The sequence below is a fragment of the Aegilops tauschii genome, chromosome 7 (assembly GCF_002575655.3).
Source record: "Aegilops tauschii subsp. strangulata cultivar AL8/78 chromosome 7, Aet v6.0, whole genome shotgun sequence".
Lineage (NCBI taxonomy): Eukaryota > Viridiplantae > Streptophyta > Magnoliopsida > Poales > Poaceae > Aegilops > Aegilops tauschii.
The window spans coordinates 255,629,371-255,653,974 of record NC_053041.3 but is presented as its reverse complement, the minus strand read 5'-3'; positions in this window follow the sequence as shown (position 1 = coordinate 255,653,974).

Here is a 24,604-nt window from a genome sequence, read left to right as displayed (position 1 = left end):
CACAATGAACTGGCACCAACAAAAAATCTCCGGATAAAGGATAAACGAGAAGAATCCCTGAGACAATGTCTGCAAGAAAGGGTTAGTTCTTTTTTGCAACCCACACTTGCGTGGGCAACGAGGATCTTGTTTTCTTCGTTTGAGCAGGAACATTCTTTCCTCAAGATCTGTAAATCGTCTGTCCACTTCGAGAGTAATCATATGAATATGTGTTGAAGTTATTTCTAGAGATGTCAGTATAAAGATTTGAGGAGGTACGCTTGTACTCCTTCTGTTGAAGGTTTGTACGATACCCATTCGAGAATTTTCCAGCTCCATTATGCGAATGATAAAACATTGTCTCGAAGAGAATTACTCTGCATATTCAAATTAGCACTATCAGATAGATTTCCAATGATGCACTTCTACACCCAGATATGCTTCTTGGGTGAGCCAGACCTGCAGTTAGTCCCAGCACATCGAGCGAAAACCTTACCATTCTGTTGTTTGAACAATTTGTAGTTCAAGTCATCAGACTCATCAGAATCAGCAGTAATGGAAGTATCATATCCTGACAGAATTGCAGGTTCGAGTGTTTTGCTTTTAGCAAGAACCCAACTTGTTCGAGGATATTGTTCGGGAGTCCAGTAGGTTACATCAACTTTGAGTTTCCTTTCGAAACCAAATACTTCCTTTCGAGGATTGTTGTGAAGTATTGACTTCTTTGGCACATCACAGAGAGTTTGATGGCCTTTGAGTCTCTTTTGCATTCATGTCTCAAGAAAGTTCTTTTATTTGCAATTTTCATCCGAAATAGCAACGAAATCCTCGGGAGAGTGGTTTGAGATATCATTCATAGTGGTTGCTATATTCTCGATGTTAGCATTAGAAGTTTCAGCATGTGAATCAGCATTGCTACATTCTAGGCATTTTAAGCAAGGAGGCACAAAATCATCAGAAAGACGATTGGATTGCTCGATGAAGAGAGAAGCTTTTTTTTGCCATCTCGTTGTGAGACTCTTTCAGTGACTCGAGTTCTCGATTCCTGTTAAGGATTTCATCTCATAAACTCTCTAGTAACCTGTGAGGGAATGATATTGATTGGTAAGATCATCAATAGTTGAGGAATCTTGCTCTTCGGTCAACTTTTGATTCTTCTCCATCTCTTCGACCAGTAATCCTTTGGTTTTCCTAAGATATCTCTCAAGCATTTCAAGCTCATCTTGTTGAGATTTTGCAATCTTAACAAGTTTAGCGTAGGCAATGTGTACAAGAGAATATCCATTCATGGTTTTTTGGTGTTTTGCTGGTACCTGATCCTTAGATGATTTTGCCATGAGACATAATGCAATTTGTTCATCATCACTTGAAGCATCATCATCAGTATCTGATTCGAGTGAATTCTCATATGATTCATAAGAAATGAAGGCATTGCTCCTTCCTATCCTTCTGTGAAGATCTTCATCATCAGATTCTGATTCCGATGTCTCATCTTAGGAATCCATTTTCATTTCAGTGTAGACTTTGTTCAGCTGAGAGATTTTCTTCATGTTGGATTCGATAGGAGCTTTGGCTTGTACGTCAGTGACTGGTCTCGTCGAAGAGGATGATGGAGATTCATTCTTCTTCGGGAGCTTAGTATGACAATCCATTCGAGCGAATCCATTGCTATGAAGATATTTCCATCTGTTGATTGGCTTTTCCCAGCAGGGGCAATCAGCTATGAGGTGACCGAATTGTTTGCACTTGAAGCACTTCATTTCTTTTGAGGGTAACTTTCTTGAGGATTGAGGCAGGTCAAATTCGTCATCATTCGTGAGGCATTTCAAGTTCCCTTGTGATAGTGTGTTGATTTTTTTTACATCTTCTTCTTCTTATGAGCTGCCATAATGAGAAAGGATTTCCCCTTCACCTTCTGAAGAAGATTCTTGATCTACATTTTCAAGTTCCATCTTTTCTTCGTGAATGGACATCTCTATCGGTGATACCAATTACTCCACGTTGATGAAGTCTTTCGACAATGTTTGTCAATCGATCAGTGAGTTCCATAGCACTTTCCTTACGCAGACTTCTGAAACCAGCAAACATGGCATGAAGCATTTGAGTGTGGGAATCCATTCTGGTGATGAATTCTTCGTGAGCATTTTTTATGGCATCCCAGAGTTGCTTTGCAGTGTTGAGCTTTTGAATCGAAGGAAATGACAGATGCTACAGAAGATATCTTTTGCTTGAGCATTCAACCACAGATTAACTTTGTCAACATAATTGGGATCATTAGGTTGTTGAATGCTATATCCTTTCTCCACAATCTCCCACAAGTCTATGTTGATGGCTTGAGTTTTGATTCTCAATCTTTCTTCTAGTAGAGACAATCATTTCCATCAAAGATGGGAAATCTTTCAGAGTGCGAGGATCTACCAGCAAATGACATACTTAAAACTCCAAGGACATTAGACCTTTAATAAACAGAGACAGGGAGTACATGCTCTGATACCATTTGTTAGGACCGAGAGTGTATCAACCAGAGGGGGGTGAATGGGAGAGTCAAAATTTCTTTCGAAAGTTTTGAACAGATCCGAAACACAGCAGCGGAAATAAGGTTCGGTAGATATGAACTCAATCAAGCATACTATTGAGGAACAAAACCTTCGATGCAGGATGCAATAATGGTTTGAGCAGAGTATACAACAGGCTTGATGAAACGATGGTAATGCAATATGCCAACAAATACAATATCATGACAGAAAACAAGAAATGAACTGCGAAAGGTAATTATGAGAAATAGCTACAGAGAGGTAAATGTTCACAACACAGAAAATGACAATGATAGAGATAGCTCAACAGAATGATGAGAGAGCATCAAAGTGGAAAATGAACAATAACTGATGGGAGTGACAGAAGAAATATAATGAATTGTATGCAACAGAGAATGAATGATATGAGCTTCGAGAGCCTATGCCCCTCTTAATAGTATGGAGGTCCTATGATGTCGGTGTACTAAAGTTTGGGACCTTTTTGTATCCCTTACTCGTGCACGGGCAGTTGCACTTGCGCCCCTGGCATAGCTTGGCGGGGGTAGCAGAGGGCAATCAAGGATAAAAACAAGATCACTAGAGAAGCGGCCAAGCCAGAGACCAGAGAACAGAGGACAATCTTGACCCCCGGCAAGATCCTTGCCGGGACGGCTTGCGAGACCCCAGCAAGATCCTTGCCGGGATGACTTACAGAGTACTAAAAAGAGCACCACCCTTGAGGTTGAGAGCTCTGACACCATCGACAATGTTAAGGCCAAGACCCAGGGGTGCGCGCGTAGTGGTGTGCAGATCTTCGTGAAGGCGAGAAGACATAGTTCCCAGCACGATCCTTGTCAAGGACGTCTGCGAGGCCCCGGAAAGACCCTTGCCGGGGACATCGGCAAGACTCCGCCACCCCGTCACCACTCCAGCTCAGTAGTCGGCTTGCCAGCCTGGCAAGCACATGTGTGGTGGCATACGGATCTTCGTGAAGATCCTGGCACCTCTCCAGCACAACAGTTGGCCAGCCAACTTGGCACTGCATGCCTCGTCGGCATGGACGCGTGTCGAGACAGGGCGGGGCAGCGACAGATGGGACGTGTTCTATTCCCGTCCCCGATAAAGCTATAGGGCACGTAAGCAGCGCATTTAATGCGTTTTTCCTAAGACGCTGATGATAAACATAGATACTGTAGCTACTTTACACCTCCCGTGTGCCACTGTGGCAGCCCCTTAGACATAGAAAAGGAGGCCCAAGGCATACTGGCAGAGGATTCGGACTTTGGAACCTCTCGGCCCAGCTTGCATGCAGAGTAGCTAGCCGAAGCTCGAGAACACAGAATACACACTCAAGCAAGACTAGGGTTTTACACTCCTCAGCTGCCCGAACCTGGGTAAAAATCCGTCGTGTTGATCATTAGACCTGCTCTTTTCTCTACCCCTCTTTCCTGCCAAATCGTAGAAGGGATCCACGTAATCCCGTAGCTGTCGATCATGTCGTTGGCGTGCCAGGCAGGGGCAGAGAGTTCTGCAAACCTGATCTAGCGGTTAGCGCGTCATTTCCTCGATCACCATGGCTCCCGAGAAGAAGGGGATCGCGGCGATCGGTTCGTCTGGAGCCGGTCTGCCCATGCCACTCCAAGGGCAGAGACGTGCTGCCCACGGGCGGCACGACAACCTCCAAGACTGCCCCGCCGGCGCCCGCGCTGCGGTCCTCCCAGGTCATGCGCAACGAGCGGCGCCACGACGTTGGTGACCCCGGGCGCTGCCGCGGGGAAGAGCCCTCTGCATCATTCCCGAGATGCGTAGGGCCGGGAAGCACTAATGAGCCGCCAAGGCTACATATTCCTATTTTCTCTTCTTTCTTTTTGAAAAAGGACAGAAAGTTCCCTCGCATACAAGTTTGCCTGGGGGATAGAGAGTGTGGACACCAAATGCCGCTCTCGAGGTGGGGTCTTGCAAAAAAGAATACAGCAGCAAAAAGCTAAGTCATGAGACTTCGAGCTAATTTCTTTTAATATCAGGTTATTTTCCTCGAATGGTCTCGGTTCTTGTATAGGAAAACCTGCACGCAAAGGAACCTTGTCGGGATTGGTTGTGCCCTTGCTCCGTTTCGAGTCCGCTCAACGGCTCAAGTGGCTGCACTAGAAACGGCAAGGTGCCTTGCCGGCAGCGACACCCCCAGTTGGCTGCTAAGGATCCGTCCTCAAAGCGCTCGCGGCTAGGGTGCACGCACCGGCAAGCCTTTCCCAGTAACGCGTAGGGTGTGTACCGTACAAGGAGCAATCATACGAGGAAGATAGCATGCGTTCAATCCGAAAACATAGCAAGTTATATTACATTAATAGTTGCCACAGTTCTAATTTAAGTGGAATTGTTTTGGGTACGGATCCATGGCGGCAAGGGGAAGCGGAGTGCCTAGTCCCGGCGCTGGCCTTCCACCCTCGTGACGTGGTTAACCAGGCCGACAACAGGCACGACAAGCTCTTCGAGTGCCTTACGGTCCGCATCTGCCGGCAAGCTGTCTTGGCTGAGGTCGAGGCTGGGGTTCTTGTACGCCACCTTGGTGAGCACCTTGAGGAGGGCGCCCCGGCAAAGCTTCTGGGACTCATTGGCCAGGTGGGTCACTCGGCGGTCATGGAGTACCTTCAAGGCGTCGAGGACGGCCTCGAAGAACATGGTCACCCTGGTGCTCTCAGTTATCCTGTCGTTGTGAGAGAACCTGATGCTCGGCTGGCCCATGGTGGATAGCTGCATGGTGAGCCTCTCCGAGACGTCGACGAGGCGCGCGGTCCAGATCCCCACGCTGCTCATGAAGTCGTTGTGCTCGGCGGCAGCAGTAGCTCCTCATCCTTGAGTTTCTTGGCCAGGGTCTTCTCAAGAGCCCTGCTGCCCGCAAGGGTCTCCTCCAGGGTGGTCAGCTTCAGCTTCAGATCATCAATGGAGTCGTTGGCTTCAAAGAGCAGCTTGGTCTTGTTAGATATAGTGTCCTGCAAGCTTGCCAAGGTGTGGACAGTCTTGTCCCTGTCGCTCTTGAGCATCACCACCTCCTTGCTATGCTTCTCCAGGTCCGCCCCCAGCTCGTCCACCTTGCCAGCCAGCTCGTTCTTGGCGGCCTCTGCGGCTTCAGCAGCATCGATGGCCTCCTTCAACTTGCCAACATGATACAGGACAAGAGCGGCAAGTGCATCCTTGTGTTTCTGCTCGAGCTCCTGGGTCCGCTGCACGACGAGCTTCTCGATTTCTTCATCCTTGCTGCGAGCTTTGCGGCAAGCGCCTCCTGACGAGCAGCAATGTCTTCTTCTTGGGCGTCGAGCGAGACGTGGTGCTCTCTCAGCTCACCGTCCTCCTTGGCGGTTCGTGCAGCGACTTCCTCCTAGGACTTCTCAATGTCTGATTGCTTCAGGAGGAGCTCATTCCAGCGATGACTCAGCTGCTCCTCGAAGCGCTCTTGGAAGCCCGCCTCTGCTGCATCAACGACCGCTGTCCTGGAGTCCAGCTTCTCCTTGCGAGCACGGTAAAGTGCCCGAAGCTTCTGGAAGTTGCTGCTCATGGCCTGGAGGAGCTGGTCCTCCTTGGAACTGCCGCTGCCGGCGCCTGGCTCGTCAACAACCTGGAGCCCGGCGGCAGTGATGGCCTCTTCATCAAAAACCTCCCCCTCGGTAGGCGCTCCGGTGCTTGCCGTCCCCGGGATGCTGACAAACAGATCCTCGCCGATCTTCAGGTATCTGCTCGAGGTGGGGGCTTCAGAGGTAGACGGTTGGTCGTCAAACATCGCCTCCCAGGCAGCCGAGGACTCCGGGACCGAAGTAGCACCAGGCGCTCCTGAGGCAGGGATGCCGTTAGTACGGCTGCCGGTCTCCTTGCTGGCCTCCCCGGCAGATCCCTTGGCGGCCTCTTCATGTGCTTCCTTGACGGCCTCGTCGGCGGCAACCTTGTCGGCTTCGGCGGCGGTATCCTTGGCGGTCTCCTCGATGGTGGCTTCAATATCCATCTGACCCACCGAGGAGAGGTCTGAAAACCAAGGAAGGGAAAAAGATGAAACCAGGATCGGAGTTCAAAGAAAAAAGTTACACTGGGAACTGGTCAAGATCTGGAGCAGGGCAGCTTACATACGAACGAGTTGGGGAGGAGTGGTTCCCTCCCCGACAACGCTCGTTGCCGGGACAGAGCTGCCTGCACCTGTGCTTGCCGACTCTCCCTCTGCACGCGTGGGCTCGTCAAGGGGGGCTCTTGCCGGGGATCTCTCCTTTGGCAGTGTGGGCCCGCCAGTGGAAGCCCTTGCCGGGGACCCCTCCCTGGGTGGCGTGGTGGTTGATGGAGGAGGCGTGTTGGGGGCGGCCCTTGACGGCCCCTCCTATTGTCGCTCTTCCCCTGTGAACCCGACAAGGTTAATGGTGAAGAGACACACCCCAGCGCTCGCCAGCGGAAAGTGGGCAATGAACTCACGCTGGGGGCTGCGTCGTGGACTGGGGTCCGGGCTAATCGTTATCACCTCCAGCGCGCTTGAGGTGCTTGCCGGGGGCTCGTCACTCGTCGAGGTCTTGGCCCTCTTTGCCATCCTCTGTGCCAATGTCTATGTGTCCCTACAGAGGCAAGCCAAGACGAGGTCAATTCATGCGGAATAACCAAAACAGGAATTCAGGAAATGGAGAAGGTGGTGGAGCACTTACTCGTCCCTTTCTTCGTCCTCTTCCTCTGGCCTCCTCCTGTTCGGGCTCATGGAAGAGAGGTCTTAGTTGGCCTCTAGTATGGTGTCCGCGCGGAGGGGTGGAGATGGAGGCCTGGGCCGCTTGGCCGTGGCGGAGGCGGTGACCGCTGAGGGAGTCCTGGATTAAGGGGTCCTCGGGTGTCCGGACTATGTAACATGGGCCAGACTAATGGGCTACGAAGATACAAGACAGAAGACTTCTTCCCGTCTCCGGATGGGACTCTCCTTTGCGTGGATGGCAAGCTTGGCGTTCGGATATGTATATTCCTTCCTTTGTAAACCGACTCTGTACAACCCTAGGCCCCTCCGGTGTCTATATAAACCGAAGGAGTTAGTCCGTAGAGGCAATCACAATCATACAGGCTAGACATCTAGGGTTTAGCCATTACGATCTCGTGGTAGATCAACTTTTGTAATCCTCATATTCATCAAGATCAATCAAGCAGGAAGTAGGGTATTACCTCCATCAAGAGGGCCCAAACCTAGGTAAACATTGTGTCCCCCGTCTCCTGTTACCATCAAACCTAGACGCACAGTTCGGGACCCCCTACCCGAGATCCGCCAGTTTTGACACCGACATTGGTGCTTCATTGAGAGTTCCTTTGTGTCGTCGTTGGAAGGTTCGATGGCTCCATCACTTATCTACAACAATGCTGCCCCGGGGGAGGTTTTCCTCTCCGGTCAAATCTTTGTGTTCGGCGGCTTCGCACTGCGGGCCAACTCGCTTGGCCATCTAGAGCAGATCGACAGCTACGCCCCAGGTCACCAGATTAGTTTTGGAAACCTGGACTATGTCGCTGATATCCGAGGAGACTTGATCTTCCAAATGTTCGCGACTCCAACCTCCACTCTGGCTCTGGATCCGGAGCGTGTCGCCATGTCAGAAGACGGGATTCCTGACCACGCCGGACTATTTTCGGCCACTAAACCCGGTTCGGGAGAGCCGAAGGAAGTAGTGTCGCTGGCAACCGTCATGAAGTAGGACTCTTCTCCGGGCACTGGCTCCAAACCTTCGGAGTCAGCATCGTGTGAGTTCGGCCAAGCAGTTTCCTTCCCGCCGTACTCCACGGATCCTTTTCTCCCTGGCCAAGGGTCGCCTTTAAGCGAGACTCTGGACTTGATGTGATCCCTCGTCATTACAGAGGAGCAATGTCCGTACTACGCCCAGCCTGGACTATGGGTTGAGAGCAGGGAATTTTACATCCCACCCACCACCCACTTCATAGCCACTGTCGAAGACTTAACTGACATGCTCGACTACGGCTCCGAAGACATCGACAGTATGGACGATGCTGCCGGAGAGGAGTAGGCCGAAAACCCGCCGTTTACCAGACACTGGACGGCCACCTCTTCGTATGACGTGTACATGGTGGACACACCTAAAGATGGTAACGGCGATGATAAAGAAGATCCAGTCAAGGATAAACCTACTGAGACACATCCAAAGCGCCGACGCCAGCGGCACCAATCTAAATCACGTCGTGGAAAAGATAACAATACCGGCACAAGAGACAACAACACTCAAGATGATGCCGAAGACAAAGAAGACCCCGTCGAGCCAACTTTCGGACAGGACGACCGGGAAGATGGGCAAGTTAGCCCTGATGAACAGGCTGAAAACGAAGACTCGGAGGACAGCAATTATCTTCCTCTCTCCAAGGATGAGGTAAGCCTCGGTGACGAAGACTTTATCGTGCCTAAGGAACCTCTCGAGCAGGAGCACTTCAAGCGCCGGCTAATAGCCACTGCAAGGAGCCTGAAAAAGAAACAGCAGCAGCTTTAAGCTGATCAAGATCTGCTCAATGATAGGTGGACTAATGTCCTGGCAGCCGAGGAACACGGCCTCGAGCGCCCAACCAAAAGTTACCCAAAGCGTAAACTGCTACTCCCATTTGACAACAAGGCCCTCGGGCCCGCTCCATCAACACGTAATGTGGCTGACCGACCACCTCGTGGCCGGGACAAAACGGCAACTCAAGACGAACACCAGCCCATACTACCTCGCCGTAAAGGTAGAGATATAACAGCTCAGGGACATGCATATGACCTGCGGCAAGACCTGGACAGTAGATCAGGTTAGACCAGATCGATCTACGGATCACGGGGGCGTGCCCCGACACGCGACGACAACCATCTAGCCGAACGTGACAATCATAATCACGCCCGGGCCGAAAACCGCAGACGTACTCAATCCAAACTACGTCACGACCTGGCCCGATATAGAGGCGCCGGACACCGACTCTGCTTCACTGATGAAGTAATGGAGCATCAATTCCCAGAAGGGTTCAAACCTATGCATATCGAATCATATGATGGAACAACCGACCCTGCAGTATGGATTGAAGGCTTCCTTCTCCATATCCACATGGCCCGTGGCAATGATCTACATGCCATCAAATACCTCCCACTAAAATTAAAGGGACCAGCCCGACACTGGCTAAATAGCCTCCTTAAAACTCTATTGGCAACTGGGAAGACCTGGAGGACGTCTTTCGCGACAACTTCCAAGGTACATATGTTCGGCCTCCGGATGCCGATGACCTCAGTCACATCATCCAACAGCCTGGAGAGTCAGCCAGGAAGCTTTGGACTAGGTTCTTAATAAAGAAGAACCAAATCGTCGACTGTCCGGACGCCAAAGCCCTAGCGGCCTTTAAACATAGCATCCGAGATGAATGGCTGGCCCGTCACCTCGGCCAAGAAAAGCCAAAGTCTATGGCAGCTCTTACTGCACTGATCACCCGCTTCTGCACGGGAGAAGATAGCTGGCTGGCTCGACGAAACAATAGCACCAGCGATCCTGGCACCTCTGAGGTCAGGGACGGCAATGGCAAGCCTCGACGCAATAAAAACAAGCGTCTAAACAACAATGTAGGAACCCAAGACACGGCGGTCAACGCCGGATTCAGTGGTTCCAAACCCGGTCAACGGAAGAAGCCATTCAAGGCAAACAAAGATGGTCCATCCAGTTTAGACAAGATACTAGATCGGCCCTGTCAAATTCATGGCAGCCCTGACAAACCCGCCAACCATACCAACATAAATTGTTGGGTTTTCAAACAAGCAAGCAAGCTCAACGCCGAACACAAAGGGAAGGGGCCGCCTAGTGACAGCGAAGTCGAGGAGACTCGCCAGCCAAACACCGGGGGTCAAAAGCAATTTCCCCCCAAAGTAAAAACAGTAAACATGATATCTGTGACGCACATCCCTACGAGGGAGCGCAAGCGCGCACCACGAGACCACTACGCCATAAAGCCAGTCATACCAAAATTTAACCCATGGGCAGCCTGTCCGATCACTTTTGATCGCAATGACCACCCAACAGGTGTCCGTCACAAAGGTTCGGCAGCTCTGGTCCTCGACCCAATCATTGATGGATTCCATCTCACACGAGTCCTTCTGGACGGCGGCAGTAGCCTTAATTTGCTCTATCAAGACACTGTTCGCAAAATGGGCATTGATCCCTGAAGGATCAATCCCACCACAACTACCTTCAAAGGTGTAATACATGGCAAAGAAGCTCATTGTACGGGCTCAATCACAATGGAAGTCGTCTTCGGTTCACCGGACAACTTTTGAAGCGAAGTCTTGATCTTCAATATTGTCCCGTTCTGCTGTGGATACCATCCACTGCTTGGGCGGACCGTGTTTGCTCGTTTTAATGCGGTCCCACACTACGCCTATCTAAACCTTAAGATGCCCGGTCCACGTGGCGTCATAACGATCAATGGAAACATGGAACACCCCCTCCGTTCCGAGGAGTATACCACGACCATCACAGCCGTCGTACAAAGCGGACTCATTAAACCGCATACCTCATCGGCCATTAAGCCACCGGCCTCTACTACACAAGATCGGTCAATTTTAGAGCTGGATTAACAGTTCTGCCTCCGTCGTCTGCAGCATCGCGCGTGCATCATTATGCACTTAAAATACCTTGGTCATCGGCGGAGGCACAATGCGGACGGGCCTACAACATGGTTCGTCCCCCTACAGCTTTTCCCTTTTCCGTTTAACTGTTTTTTTATCTTTTCTCATAGATGAATCAAAGCCTGTTCATCCTACGGACCTGTAAGGACTCTTTTGGAGCCCAATTTCGTCCAGGCAACCAGATATTGCTCCTTTTAAGGAATCCTCTTCGCTAAGGCAAAGGCTGCGTAGACGTGCGACAGGAGGTCCAAAAGATTTCTTAGACCAAACATTCTATTTAAAACCTGGATATAGCCTTTTCCCTCAGCGTTCGACCCCTGGCATGTAAAATGACCTGGGTAGGGGTGTTATAATCTGTAAGATTGCGTTCGATGTATCAATCAGATTCTAGTGAACATAATCTGTCTTCAGTACTTACGTTTCCTCATAGAACTGTATTTTACCTCTACGGTGGTTTCACATACACACCTCGGCAATAATCGCCAGGGGCTCGATACAGCAACATGTTAAATTGCCAACAAGTCCGAACAGCTCTACAGCATACTTCGGCGTCACGAGTTCGGCATTATATGCATCAGCTCCGAATCATGTCTTTGGTCAATAGTTGGGTTGCCCGGCTCCTGTGCTTACTACCTTACGTTCCGCTCTATCAGGTAGGGTAGTAAAGGGAGAACTACTGCGATTGTGTTTCCGGTTCACCTGGTTAAACACCTCAATAGAGAAAGCCGAAAACTGACTGTCATGATGCGGCCAGAGCTGGTCAACCACTCGGCGACTTATTAAAATCTTTTGCGATTTTTTCCGTGTAACACGAAGGACCATTTTCCGGTTACCTATGTAGCGCAGCCGTATTCGGATAAACGCGCACATACAAAGGGCTATATCATAGACCCACCGTCAAACTCCTATGGCTAAGTGAAGGTGTTAAAGCCCTATAGTCCGATTGCCTAGTTCGCCGCACTGACACCTCCTTCATGGACCAAGACGTTGGGTCAAGTGTGTCCAGTTGCTATTCCGAACACCCCCACATTATATGCGAGGGGGCTGTAGCCGACGACTGGCAAACTTTCAGATTACAGGTAAACGGCCGCACAGGAGGAAATACCTTTCAGGCAAAAGGCGTAAATATAACATAGCCTTAATATATCATAATATTGTTATCACAATTCCAATACATTCACTCGAACATAATATCTTTCGAGCACTGACCCTCTATCAAGCGGGCGCCCTCTAGGACATCCCCAAAATATTGCTCCGGCGTGCAATGGTCCTTGCCCCCGGGTGGGCTCTTCGCTACAACATCGGCGGCCTTCATTTTTGCCTAGTACGTCTTGACGCGGGCAAAGGCCATCTGTGCACCTTCAGTGCATGTCGACCGCTTAACAACGTCGATACGCGGCACCGCATCAACAAGTCACTACACCAAACCGAAATAACTGTTCGGAATTGGCTCAGTTGGCCATAGCCGGACCACGACTTCCTTCATGGCAGCTCCGGACACCTTGTGGAGCTCGGCCCACTGGGCCATTTGTTCATTCAGCAACGACGGACGCTCTGGCACGTTGAACTATGACCAGAAAAGCTTCTCCACTGCATGTCCGTCTTGCGCTTGGTAAAACTGCACCGCATCGGCGGCACTCTTCGGCAGGTTCAAAAATGAGTCTAGAGAACTCCACAGTTGATTAAGCAGCGCATACTTCGGGTCGCCGAATTTAGTCTGTAATAGAAAAGGCTTACCAGCCGCTATCTCCCCAGCTTGCCGGAGCTCCTCCCGAGCTGCTCTAGACTCGGACCGTGCCTCTCGTGCCTTTTGCAAAGCCTTGTTGAGTTCGGCTGCCTTGGATTTGTTATCCTTCTCGACTAATTCACATTGGGCAGTGGCGTCTTTCAGCTCTCGTGCCATGGTAGATATTCTCTCCTCACACTGGCGCCGAGCGGCTTGTTCGGCCTTTAACTCAGCAGCTGCCTTCTTGACAGCCGCATTGCTCACTCTGGCTTGCTCCTTGGCCCAGGCAAGTTCATCCTGAAGGGTCTCAACCGCAGCAGCACCATCTGCAATTATGCATGCACCAGTATATAATTCTCAGCTTCGTGCTCATATTATTATACATGCATAAACTGACTGCCCCAAAACATACCTTGTGCCTCCTCGAGCTGCCTGTTAACAAGAGTAATGTCCTCATCCGCTGACTCCAGTTTCTGCTTTAAATCTACAACTTCTGCAGCATGGGCAGTCGTCATTGACGTAACAGCCTGTTTTCAAGTTAATTATGTCATTTCCTGAGCATATATTTTTGATCCTCTGATCGCCTCCTTGTGGAAGCCGACCAAAGTCTCAGGGGCTACTATCTATACACAGGCGCATTCTGCATGTAAAGTGTAGTTAAGATATTGCATTACATACCGCAAGGCCTCTTAGTAGGCCCATGAAGACTTCATTCAATCCGCTTCTTGCGGACATAATCCTCTCAACTACCGCACCCATTAAGGTATGATGTTCCTCTGAGACAGACGCATTTTGCAGCATGTCCATCAACGTATCCGGCGCCTCCGGATTCCTGGAAGCGGCTGCGGTACAGACTCCCTTCGAAAGGATATGTTCACTCGACCCTAGAGTCGTCTTCGGTTGTAAACCGGATAGTCCAGGGCCTTTATTGCTGGTTCCCGTAGGGGCTGCACATCCCAGACCCTTGACGACAGAAGTATCACCTTCGGGCGCTGCCTTCATTGTCCCTCGCACCACTTGATGATCGGGAGAGACCCTCCGGGATGACACCTCCAAGTCGTCCTCCCTAAGGGGCGAGGAAGCATGTGGAGGCGTCTCGTTTCCATCATCTCCAGAAGCAGGTCACCCGAGGAGGAGAACTGTTGAGGAAGACTGTGGGTCGGACTGCAAACATATATTAAAGGTTACCCTTGTAACCTGAAAAGAACGAGATATATCTAGAATACCCTTGTTCACTTACGATTCGGCGAAAGGCTTGTCCTTACGGAGGAACTGTGCGGCTACGTCGCCTTCCGAACCCGAACCATCTGACAGGGATATCTTCCCTCTCTTGGGAGCCTCCACCTCCAAGTCTTCAGAGGCGATCCTTTTTTCCCCATCGGGAGAAGGGATATCAGCTTTTTCTTCCCCTTCGTCTTCAGAAGAGGGAGTTCCGGACTCCCCGGACATAGCGTCTGGTGTACCTTTAGAGTGGAGGCCACCTTGGGACTTTTTGCTCTCCTCTTTGTCCTCTTTCGCCAGCACCTGATATGGCGCCGGGGTCAGCATCCTTGCCAACACAGGATCAACTGAGTCTTCGGGAAGTGGAGCCGAACACCTAATTCGTCCCGCCTTTTTTATCCATCCCTGGTCGAAGGCAGGTTTCTCAGAATATTGATACGGGATAATCAACTAAACTATGTTGAGGAGACGAGTTCTTACCGAGGTATCTGGATGGTTGCAGTCGAGGCCGATGTCCTCGGTTGTATCCGACCACTGCTTTCGAGTCCCGAAGAATAACTTTCACATCCCTTCGTGCGTTGTGCCGAAGAAGTGCTGGAGGGTCTGTGGTCCTTCCGAATTAAACTCCCACATGCGGAGAGGCCGTAGCTAGCACGACAGGACCCGGCGGACTAGCATTACCTGGATCACGTTGATGAGGCCGGTGTCCTTTTCGAGGAGGCTCCGGATGTGGCTTTGTAGCATCAGCACTTCATCAATTGATCCCCAGTCCAGCCCCTTATTAATCCATGACGCGAGTCGTAATGGAGGGCCACATCGGAACGTAGGTATAGCTGCCCACTTGGTACCTTGGGGTTCAGTGATGTAAAACCACTCCCGATGCCAGAGGTTGGAAGTTTCCATGAAGGAGCCCCTTGGCCAAAGAGTATTGGCGAGCTTGCTCACCATAGCACCGCCACACTCCGCTTGCTCCCCGTCGATTACCTTCGGCTTCACATTGAAAGTCTTAAGCCATAAGCCGAAGTGTGGGGGAATGCAGAGAAAGGCTTCACACCACAATGAACGCCGAGATGTGAAGAAAGGAGTCCGGAGCTAGATCGTGAAAATCAAGCCCATAATAGAACATGAGGCCACAAACGAAGTGGTGGAGAGCGAACCCTACCCCTGGAGGAAGTGGGAGATGAATACGAACCTCTCACCGGATCTGGGTGTAGGAATAACCCGCCCCTTAGCAGGAAGCCTATGGAGAATTTCCGAACGGTTAGATACCTTGCCGCTCGAAGCTTCGCGATATCCTCCTCCGTTACAGAGGAGGCCACCCACCAGCCTTGAGGGCTGGGTCCGGACATGACCGGGAGGTTAGGGCCGATTGAGTTGAAACCTGGGTGCTGGAGCTCGAGGTTGGAAAAGTTGAGGAAGAAGTAGGCGTAGAGGAGAAGGACGGGTCCCTGCCCCTTTATAAAGGCGATGAATATCGAACGCCTCCTCTTGGGCCTTAAAACTTGCCTATTCCCAAGGAATCATGCCAATGGGGTGGTTGGATTACCCACGCCCGTATTGATGAGAGTCCCGTAATAAGGGGACAAGATCTCTACTTTGACAAGATGTGCCAATAAAACCGCATCTAGAAACGTGGGGCGGGAGGCTAAAAACGGTTCGAAATAATGACCGGGCAGGGCCGTGATGTCACACTATAAAAGTTGTCAGTCGATTGGGCTCGTGAAATATTATACTCTCTGCATGTGTGTATGGTACGTGTTTCGCAGAACCGGACACGTTTTTTGTGTTCGAAGGTTATTTTGGAGTATTCGGAGGAGGAACCCGCCTTACAATGGCGAAGACAATCTGCGCGCCCGACACATCATCATTGAAGCCTGGTTCAGGGGCTACTGAGGGAGTCCTGGATTAAGGGGTCCTCGGGCGTTCGGACTATGTAACATGGGCCAGACTAATGGGCTACGAAGATACAAGACAGAAGACTTCTTCCCGTGTCCGGATGGGACTCTCCTTTGCGTGGATGGCAAGCTTGGCGTTCGGATATGTATATTCCTTCCTTTGTAAACCGACTCTGTACAACCCTAGGCCCCTCCGGTGTCTATATAAACCGGAGGGGTTAGTCCATAGAGGCAATCACAATCATACCGGCTAGACATCTAGGGTTTAGCCATTACGATCTCATGGTAGATCAACTCTTGTAATCCTTATATTCATCAAGATCAATCAAGCAGGAAGTAGGGTATTACCTCCTTCAAGAGGGCCCGAACCTGGGTAAACATTGTGTCCCCCGTCTCCTGTTACCATCGAACCTAGACACACAGTTCGGGACCCCCTATCCGAGATCCGCCGGTTTTGACACCGACAGCCACTGCTTCCTTTGCCGCTGCGGCTGTGCGCCTCGTATGACTTGCAGGTTGCGCCTGGGCCCCTTGCCGCTGTGCGGCCTTGCCGGCCACCCTCTTGACGGGTACCTCTTCAGGCGAGGAGGCTTGCCGCACTGGCTCGCTGGATCCAAACCGCCGGAGGACGTGCTTCCTCCCCCTGGACTGAGGGCTCCCTCTACAGGAATCGGCTACTTTGTCGTCTGCCAAGGCAGACGGCAAAGGCATGGAAGGCGGACGGCAAAAGGCGCCGGCAAAGAAAGGATCGGCAAAGACCTTCCTTGCCGTCTGCTTCCTGACGCGGACGGCAAAGGAGCCTTTGCCATCAGCGGCGGACGGCAAAGAAAGCCGATGTCAATAAATGCGCTGTTAGTCCGTTAGGTGGCTAACGGTAGTCTATGCCGTCCGTGGCTGACGGCAAAGAGCATCAGGCCTTTGCCGTCTGCCACTGTAGGCAAATTGACCAAATGGTCAGCTGCCAGGAAGCACAGGTGGTTGCCACGTGTCTTCTTTGCTGTCCGCGGCGGACGGCAAAGAGCCCGTTGCCGTCGGTGGCAGACGGCAAAGAGCCTGCATTGCCTCTTTTTTTTATGTTTTTTCTTATACCCAACCATTTTCACAACAAATAGATGATACATATATATTTTTCACATGGCAAGTTCACAGCAAACATATGAGATATCCAACACACATAATTTCATCATACATGCATAGTTCCATCAACCATACATAGCAAGTTCCACATACATGCATCCAACCATACATATTACAATAATGTCATCCTACCATACATGCATAGTTCATCGATACAAAAGAAACATAGTTCATCCAAACAAGCACTCCATCTATGCAAGCATCCGTGAAGCGAATGAATTCTGCAAAATGGGAAATAAGAAAGTTAGAAGAAGAAGAAGAAAATGAAGAAGAAGAAGAATATATGACATTTATGAACTAATTTAGATGAAATTGATCATTTGTGAGCTAACATAGGTGAAATGGATCGTTTATGAGCTAACCTAGGTGAAATGGATCGCTTATGAGCTAACTTAGGTAAAATGCATCATTTTAGAGCTAACCTAGGTAAGATGGATCATTTTGGAGCTAACCTAGGTAAGATGGGTCATTTTAGAGCTAACTTAGGTAAAATGGATCATTTATGAGCTAAGTAAGGTAAAATGGGTCATTTTAGAGCTAACTTAGGTGAAATGGATCGTTTATGAGCTACCTACGGTAAAATGGATCATTTTAGAACTAACTACGGTAAAATGGATCGTTTATGAGCTAACTAAGCTAATTATGCCATTTTTGACATAAGTAAGCTAAGTACATGTCATTATTGAGCAAACCTAGTTAACTAAGCATATTAGAGCTAACTTTGGTCATTTTGGAGGAAACAAAGCTAAGTATAGATCGTTTTAGAGCTAACTTAGGTAAAATGGATGGTTTTGGAGGTTAGTAAGCTTATTAAGTCATTTTGGAGGAAATAAAGCTAAGTCTAGGTCTTTATGCATTTGTTCAGCAAAACACTAGAGAAACTTACCGTGATCATGGAGGTGTGGGAGCGGGCTGGCTCGTGCCGGTACCTGGTGAAGGATCGTGCGATGCTTGTTTGGAGTTATGCTGCACCAAAGATCATTTCCAATGTCTTGTTAGCATGATGACACTCAAATGTTAAGACTAGCAAGTAGTGTCCATTCAAATTAAACTCACCGTCGTCCCAGGAGCAATCACTAGCATCGGTGGAGCGGTCTAACCGGACTTCTCGCACACAAACTGCACATTTGGTTTTGACGACTCAGTCATACTAGTTAGTAATGAGACAAACACTACATGAATGTTTTGGCTAATCAGCAGAAGAAACTTACCACAAGGAGCTCGTACATTGCCCTTGCCTGCATGTCATTCCGTGCCCTCTCCTCCTCCAACATCTTTGTCGTCCTCTCCTCCAACTCCCGCTGCCTCTCCGCCGCCTCCGACAGAAGTTTCTCCGTTCTATCTCTCTCACTCTGTATAGCAGCCTGCAACACCAGTCCTCGTTAGCATTTGTAATCATTGATGGAAGCGCACACAATGTAATGGAGAAAGATAGCTGAGTACGTATAACTAACCTTGAAGGCGAGTTGGACTGGCCGTTCACGAGGCCTTATCTCAGGAGCGGATTTTGACTGGCGCGCCTTGATCTCCAGGAGAGTGCTAGGACAACGGATAAGTCCATCTCCAATGGCTATCGAGCCATGGGACCTCCCGCCACCAGCTATCATCACCAGCTCTAGATCAATGGGACCCTGGCTCGGGTTAAAGTCCTCCCCTTTCCTCTCCATCCCTTGATCTCTATATTTCACGAGCTTGTCGTGGGAGGAGATGTTGGTGAAGTTGTTTGCATCATCGAGGTCAAACGGAGAGAATGCCTTGACTTTCTTGTAAGAGGCAGTATGGGCCATGGCATAGAGGTCGTACACCTCTGGAACCTTATCCGCCTTATTGTAGCGTGCCTGAAAGAGAGAAACAACGTAAATTAGTAATTAAAGGGCTCAAGCTAGTTAGATGAATGAATTGCATGAATCATGAAGCAAACCACATACCCAGTTCCGCCCGAACTGATATAAGTTGGAGCTGCCTTGATGGTGTGGCACACCTTCCATTTGGGCATGTTTGTCCTTGGCCGCGTTGTGGACGGCTAGCCATTCTTTTGAGCACCACTCATTGACCAACACCTCCCAACAATCCATCTGATCCGCACACCATCTCAGAGGCGCCTAAGTTAGCAAATAGAAACTTGAGCGCTACGGCTATGAATTACTAAATGAAGGAAGTAAGTACAAGGCCTTAAGAATTACCTTCATGTATTGCTCCTTAGTCAGGAACTTCTCGCGGCACGCCGGCTTGGGCTTCTTCATACCACGCAAGGCGTAGTAGTCTCGAACAGCTGCACCCGAGCCTCGTGCCGTAAGTTCTGTAGTACGCGCTTGCAGACGTTCTCGATAACATTTGCCGCCTCCTCCTCGTATCCCTACTCACACCTGTAGAATGTCTGCAATCAAATGAGACAATATTGATTAGTACAATTAATAACTAGCTAGTTGAAGATTTTTAATTGTGTAAAGGAGAAATTACCCAGAATTTTCCGATCGCCACGTCTGCCCTCGTGTCGCACAAGACACTGTCGATAATCTCACCCGGCGGGGCAGCCAAGTAGTGCTCCCAGTTCAATCCAAGCTCTGGAAGCCAACCCTCACCAGGCAACATGAAAAACCCTAGGAAGTTTTGCCGGCAAAGCACTCCAAGGACGGAGTTGGGCCGGCGGACCTTCTCATGGTGGTCCCAACCCCTGCAGCATGACAAGGCTAACTCATTAGATATTTGAAGAAACGTGAATGCAGAAGGTACAAAATTATTAAATGCACTTACCTCTCCCCATCAGGGAAAATCAACCACCTCTGCTCGCGGGTCGCCGGCACGGACGGGAGCCGTGTACAACCACGCTAGTAGACGGTGCCCCCCTCCTCCTCAATATCAGTCGGCTCCCTGCCATCATCAGCATGGCCACTCGGCCCCTCAGGCTGATCCGGCCAAGTACCCCATCCAGACGTGTGCTCGTCCAGGGTCTCGTGGGCCCAACAATTGTCGGCCAAAGGCCCGTGGACCCAAGGCTCGTGGACCGAAGTCCGTGTAGCCTCCTCCTCGGACGAGTCCACCCTAGCAGTCACGTCTCGGGTGAAACAGCTGGGGGTGGCGGCGAGGAAGGCACCCTAGCAGTCACGTGCTCGGGTGAAACAGATGGGGGTGGCGGCGAGGAAGGCACCCTAGCAGTCACCCTACCTCCTCTCCCGCAACCACGTGCTCCAGCTCCTCTCTTCTTCCCTCCCTTTCCTCGTCCCCTGCTGGGCACCGCAGTTGACGAAGAAGGGCCCGGCGGTGTCGCCATACTGTCCAGTAACGCTCGGCGGATTTGTGCGGGTGGAATGGAAGACCTCCCACCACGCGCCGACGAAGAAGGTGCCTCGGAGCGCTCCGGACCAGCGCCCACCATCTTTCAACACCTGCCATGACAAAGAGTTAACGAAATTAATACAACATAAAAAATACAGACATGAATAATAATAAATGATGTTTTTATAACAAAATCAAAAAATATATATGATGTTTGAATCTGCCGGATCAACACAATTATATATGATGTTTCTCGTAACAAAATCGAAAAATATATGATGTCAGGGTGTCGGGGGTCGGGGTCGGGGTCGGGGTGTCGGGGGTCGGGTGTCGGGGCACGTGACAACCTTTTCTTCTTCTCTTCTTCTCCTCCTCCTCCTCCTCTTCTTCTCCTCCTCCTCCTCCTCCTCCTCTTCTCCTCTTCCTCCTCCTCCACCTCCTCTTCCTCCCTCCTCCTCCTCCTCCTCCTCCTCTTCTTCTTCTTCTTCTTCTTCTTCTTGTTCTTCTTCTTCTTTTTCTTCTTCTTCTTCTTCTTCTTCTTCTTCTTCTTCTTCTTCTTCTTCTTCTTTCTTCTTCTTCTTTTCTTTCTTCTTCTCCCTCCTCCTCCTCCTCCTCCTCCTCCTCCTCTTCTTTCTTCTTCTTCTTCTTCTTCTTCTTCTTCTTCTTCTTCTTCTTCTTCTTCTTCTTCTTCTTCTTCTTCTTCTTCTTTTCTTTCTTCTTCTCCCTCCTCCTCTTCCTCCCTCCTCCTCCTCCTTCTAGTCTTCTTCTTCTTCTGAACTAAAACTAATCTAAAATAAACTAAACTAAAAATAAAAACTAAAACTAAACTGAAACTAAAACTAAAACTAAAGTAAAACTATAACTAAAACTAGTCATTCTAGCACTAAAACTAAATTGAATCTAACACTAACAATTAAACAGCAAAAAAGAAAAAACAGAAAAAAAAACTCACCGGAGCGGCGGCGCCGGGGGCGACAGTGGCGTAGGGCGGTGAGCAGCGGCGCCGGGGCGGTGAGCGGCAGCGTCGAGCCGGCAGGGAGGCGGGGGCGATGGGGCCGCGGTGGCGCCGGGTGGTGGGCGGGTGGTGGGGGCGCCGGGGCGCCGGGGCGGTGGGGCGGTCGGGCGGCAACGTGGTGGGGCGGTGTGGCGGCGGGGTCGTGGGGCGACGAGGCGTCGGCGCGTGGGGGGCGGCGGGGTGGTGGGTCGACGGGGCAAGCGGCGGCGGGTGGCGGGGGCGGGGGCGGGTAGTGGGGGTGGCGGCTGCTCTGGTCGTCGGGGAGGAGAGAGGGAGAGAAGGGGCGGGGTGGGGCTCGGCCGTTAGTTAGGTCACTTCTTTGCCGTCCGCCCACCCTTTGTCGTCTGCTTTGTTTCCTCTTTGCCGTCTACCAGCGGACGGCAAAGAGGGGGGCCGTTAAGTTTTTCCAATTAGTTCGTTTAGTGGGGCCAGCTCTCTCTTTGCCGTCAGCCAGCGGACGGCAAAGAACACGCTGATAGCAAAGACCTTATTTGTCGTCAGCCTGTTCTTTGCCGTCCGTTTTCTATAAGCGGACGGCAAAGAACTGGCAGACGGCGAATAAGCTAATTCCAGTAGTGTCCTCGGCCAGCTCCTCTTCGTCCGTGTCGTCGGCCGCCTCTTCGGCCGCCTCCTCGGCAAAAGGGCCCCTGGTGTAGGCACCGTTGTGCTCCTCGGTGGACTCTGCCTGCTCAGCAAAGTCTTCTTCGTCCCCGGCCTCGCTTTCCTGGAAGCCAGGGCTACCGGCCGCCACGGCAAGAGTTGCCTCTTCCGCCCTGGTGGCGATGTACGCCACCTCTTCGTCGGCGGTGTCGCGGACGAGTTGCTTTTCATCACGGACAGGTCGCTCCAACAAGCCGTCGAAGAACTCTTGCACCCGCACCTCATCTGGCTCGACCCAGCTCTGGTCAAGGCCATGTGCGTTGAACTCCGGCATCATAGCAATGCTGGAGGACCGGACGTTGTTGTTGCACAGGGGACCACGGCCGCCGACAACTTGAACGGCTTGTCGGCCTTCTCAGCCTTGCCAGTTTTTTTGGCCTTTGCCGGCCTTGCCGGGCTTGTCGACCGTGAGCTGGAACAACTTTGAGCAAAGGGACGCGTGGTGCATCACTGTGAAGTTTTGATTCACGCCGGGGCACAACCTCATGATATCTGCCGCATTCCGGAACTCCCAAGCCAGCCTCCCTTTGTTATGCAGAGGGGCGATACGGTGACGGAGAAAATTGGCCCGGATCATCTCCAGGGGGAGCCCGGCGGTCTTGAGGCGGTGGATTCTGGTGATGGCGACTGTGAGCATTTTGTCCTGAGGGTCGAGGTTTCCCGAGTTGCCGCGCGGACCACTTGCGCTTGCCGGGGGTGCAAAATGGATGCGGCTCCTTCTCCACAATCCAGCACCACTTGTGCCGCCATTCGTCCCACTTCTCCTTCCGGGTCCCGTTTTGGTACATCTCCTTGCAACAAGCCCTCGGGATCTAGGTGACACAGCTAGACAGTGCTCCTCCAGGCTGGATGCGGGGGATGAAATAGTGGGGAAAGAGCGTCGTGTTGGGGCTCACCCCGCGAAATTCTCACAGAGGTGGGCGAAGATAGCCATACACGCCACAGCATTCGTCGTGAAATCCAAAAGATGGAAGCCGAAGGTGTACATGATGTCGATAAAGAAATCCGAGAATGGGGGGCAGAGCCCGAAGTAGAGATAATCGATGAAGAAGGGAAATTTATCTGGACCCGGCGCAGGGGTGGGACCAGGGATGACGTGAGTGGCGGGATGCCCCGTCGTCTCCCTCCCCCCACATAAACAGGTACCGATCCTTGAGCGTGCATGCGTCGAGCTCAGGGGCGAAGATGACGTGCTCCCTCCGCATCTTCACCAGCTCACCCTCCGGCACCTCTTCCCCCTCGCTCGCCTTGAGCGCTCCCTCGAGCGTAAAACCCTAGTCATGCTTGAGTGTGTATTCTGTGTTCTCGAGCTTCGGCTAGCTGCTCTGCATGCAAGCTGGCCCGAGAGGTTCCAAAGTCCGAATCCTCCTCCAGTATGCCTTGGGCCTCCTTTTATATGTCTAAGGGGCTTCCACAATGGCACACAGGAGGTGTAAAGTAGCTACAGTATCTATGTTTATCATCGGCATCTTAGGACAAACACATTAAATGCGCTACTTATGTGCCCTCTAGCTTTATCGGGGATGGGAATAGAACCCGTCCCATCCATCGCCGGCCCGCCCTGTCTCGACATGCGTCCATGCCGACGAGGCATGCAGTGCCAAGTTGGCTGGCCAGCTACTGCAATGGATAGGTGGCAGGATCTTGACGAAGATTTGTATGCCACCACGCAGGTGCTTGCCAAGCTGGCAGGCCAGCCACTGCACTGGAGCGGTGATGGGGTGGCGGAGTCTTGTTGATGTCCCCGGCAAGGGTCTTGCCGGGGCCTCGCAGACATCCTTGACAAGGATCGTGCTAGGAACTATGTCTTCTGGGCCTTCACAATGATCTGCACGCCACTACGCGCGCGCCCCTGGGTCTTGGCCTTAACGTCGTCGATGGTGTCAGAGCTCTCAATCTCAAGGGTGGTGCTCTTGTTAGTACTCTGTAAGTCGTCCTAGCAAGGATCTTGCCGGGGTCTCGCAAGCCGTCCCGACAAGGAGCTTGCCGGGGGTCAAGCTCGTCCTCTGTTCTCTGGTTTCTGGCTTGGCCGCTTCTCTAGTGATCTTGTTTTTATCCTTGATCTCCCTCTGCTACCCCCGCCAAGCCATGCCAGGGGCACGACTGCAACTGCCCGTGCACAAGTAAGGGGTACAAAAAGGGCCCAAACTTTAGTACACCGACATATGACTCAAATGAACGAAAGAAGAACAAAGAAATGAATACTACGTCTTCACTTTGTCTTCGACTTCCGTTTGCTGCAATCAATTTCTTCGGACGACAATACCGAACCAAATGCTTCGCTTCAGCAGTAAACTTTCGAGGGGTTAATTCCTTCACATCAATCTACTTGTCTACATGACTTCAACAGATATAGCTTGTTCTTCTCTGCAACATAGATATACTTCGATGAAGTTCCTCGAACTTAGCATTGGAGACATAATTCTCTTCGGTCTCTGTATGCACTAGCAAACAAATCAGTCCATACCTGTTTCTGTCAACAATCTCCAAAACACGGGAAGGCAGATATTGCACCAACAGAAGGTATTGTCCTTGAGCATA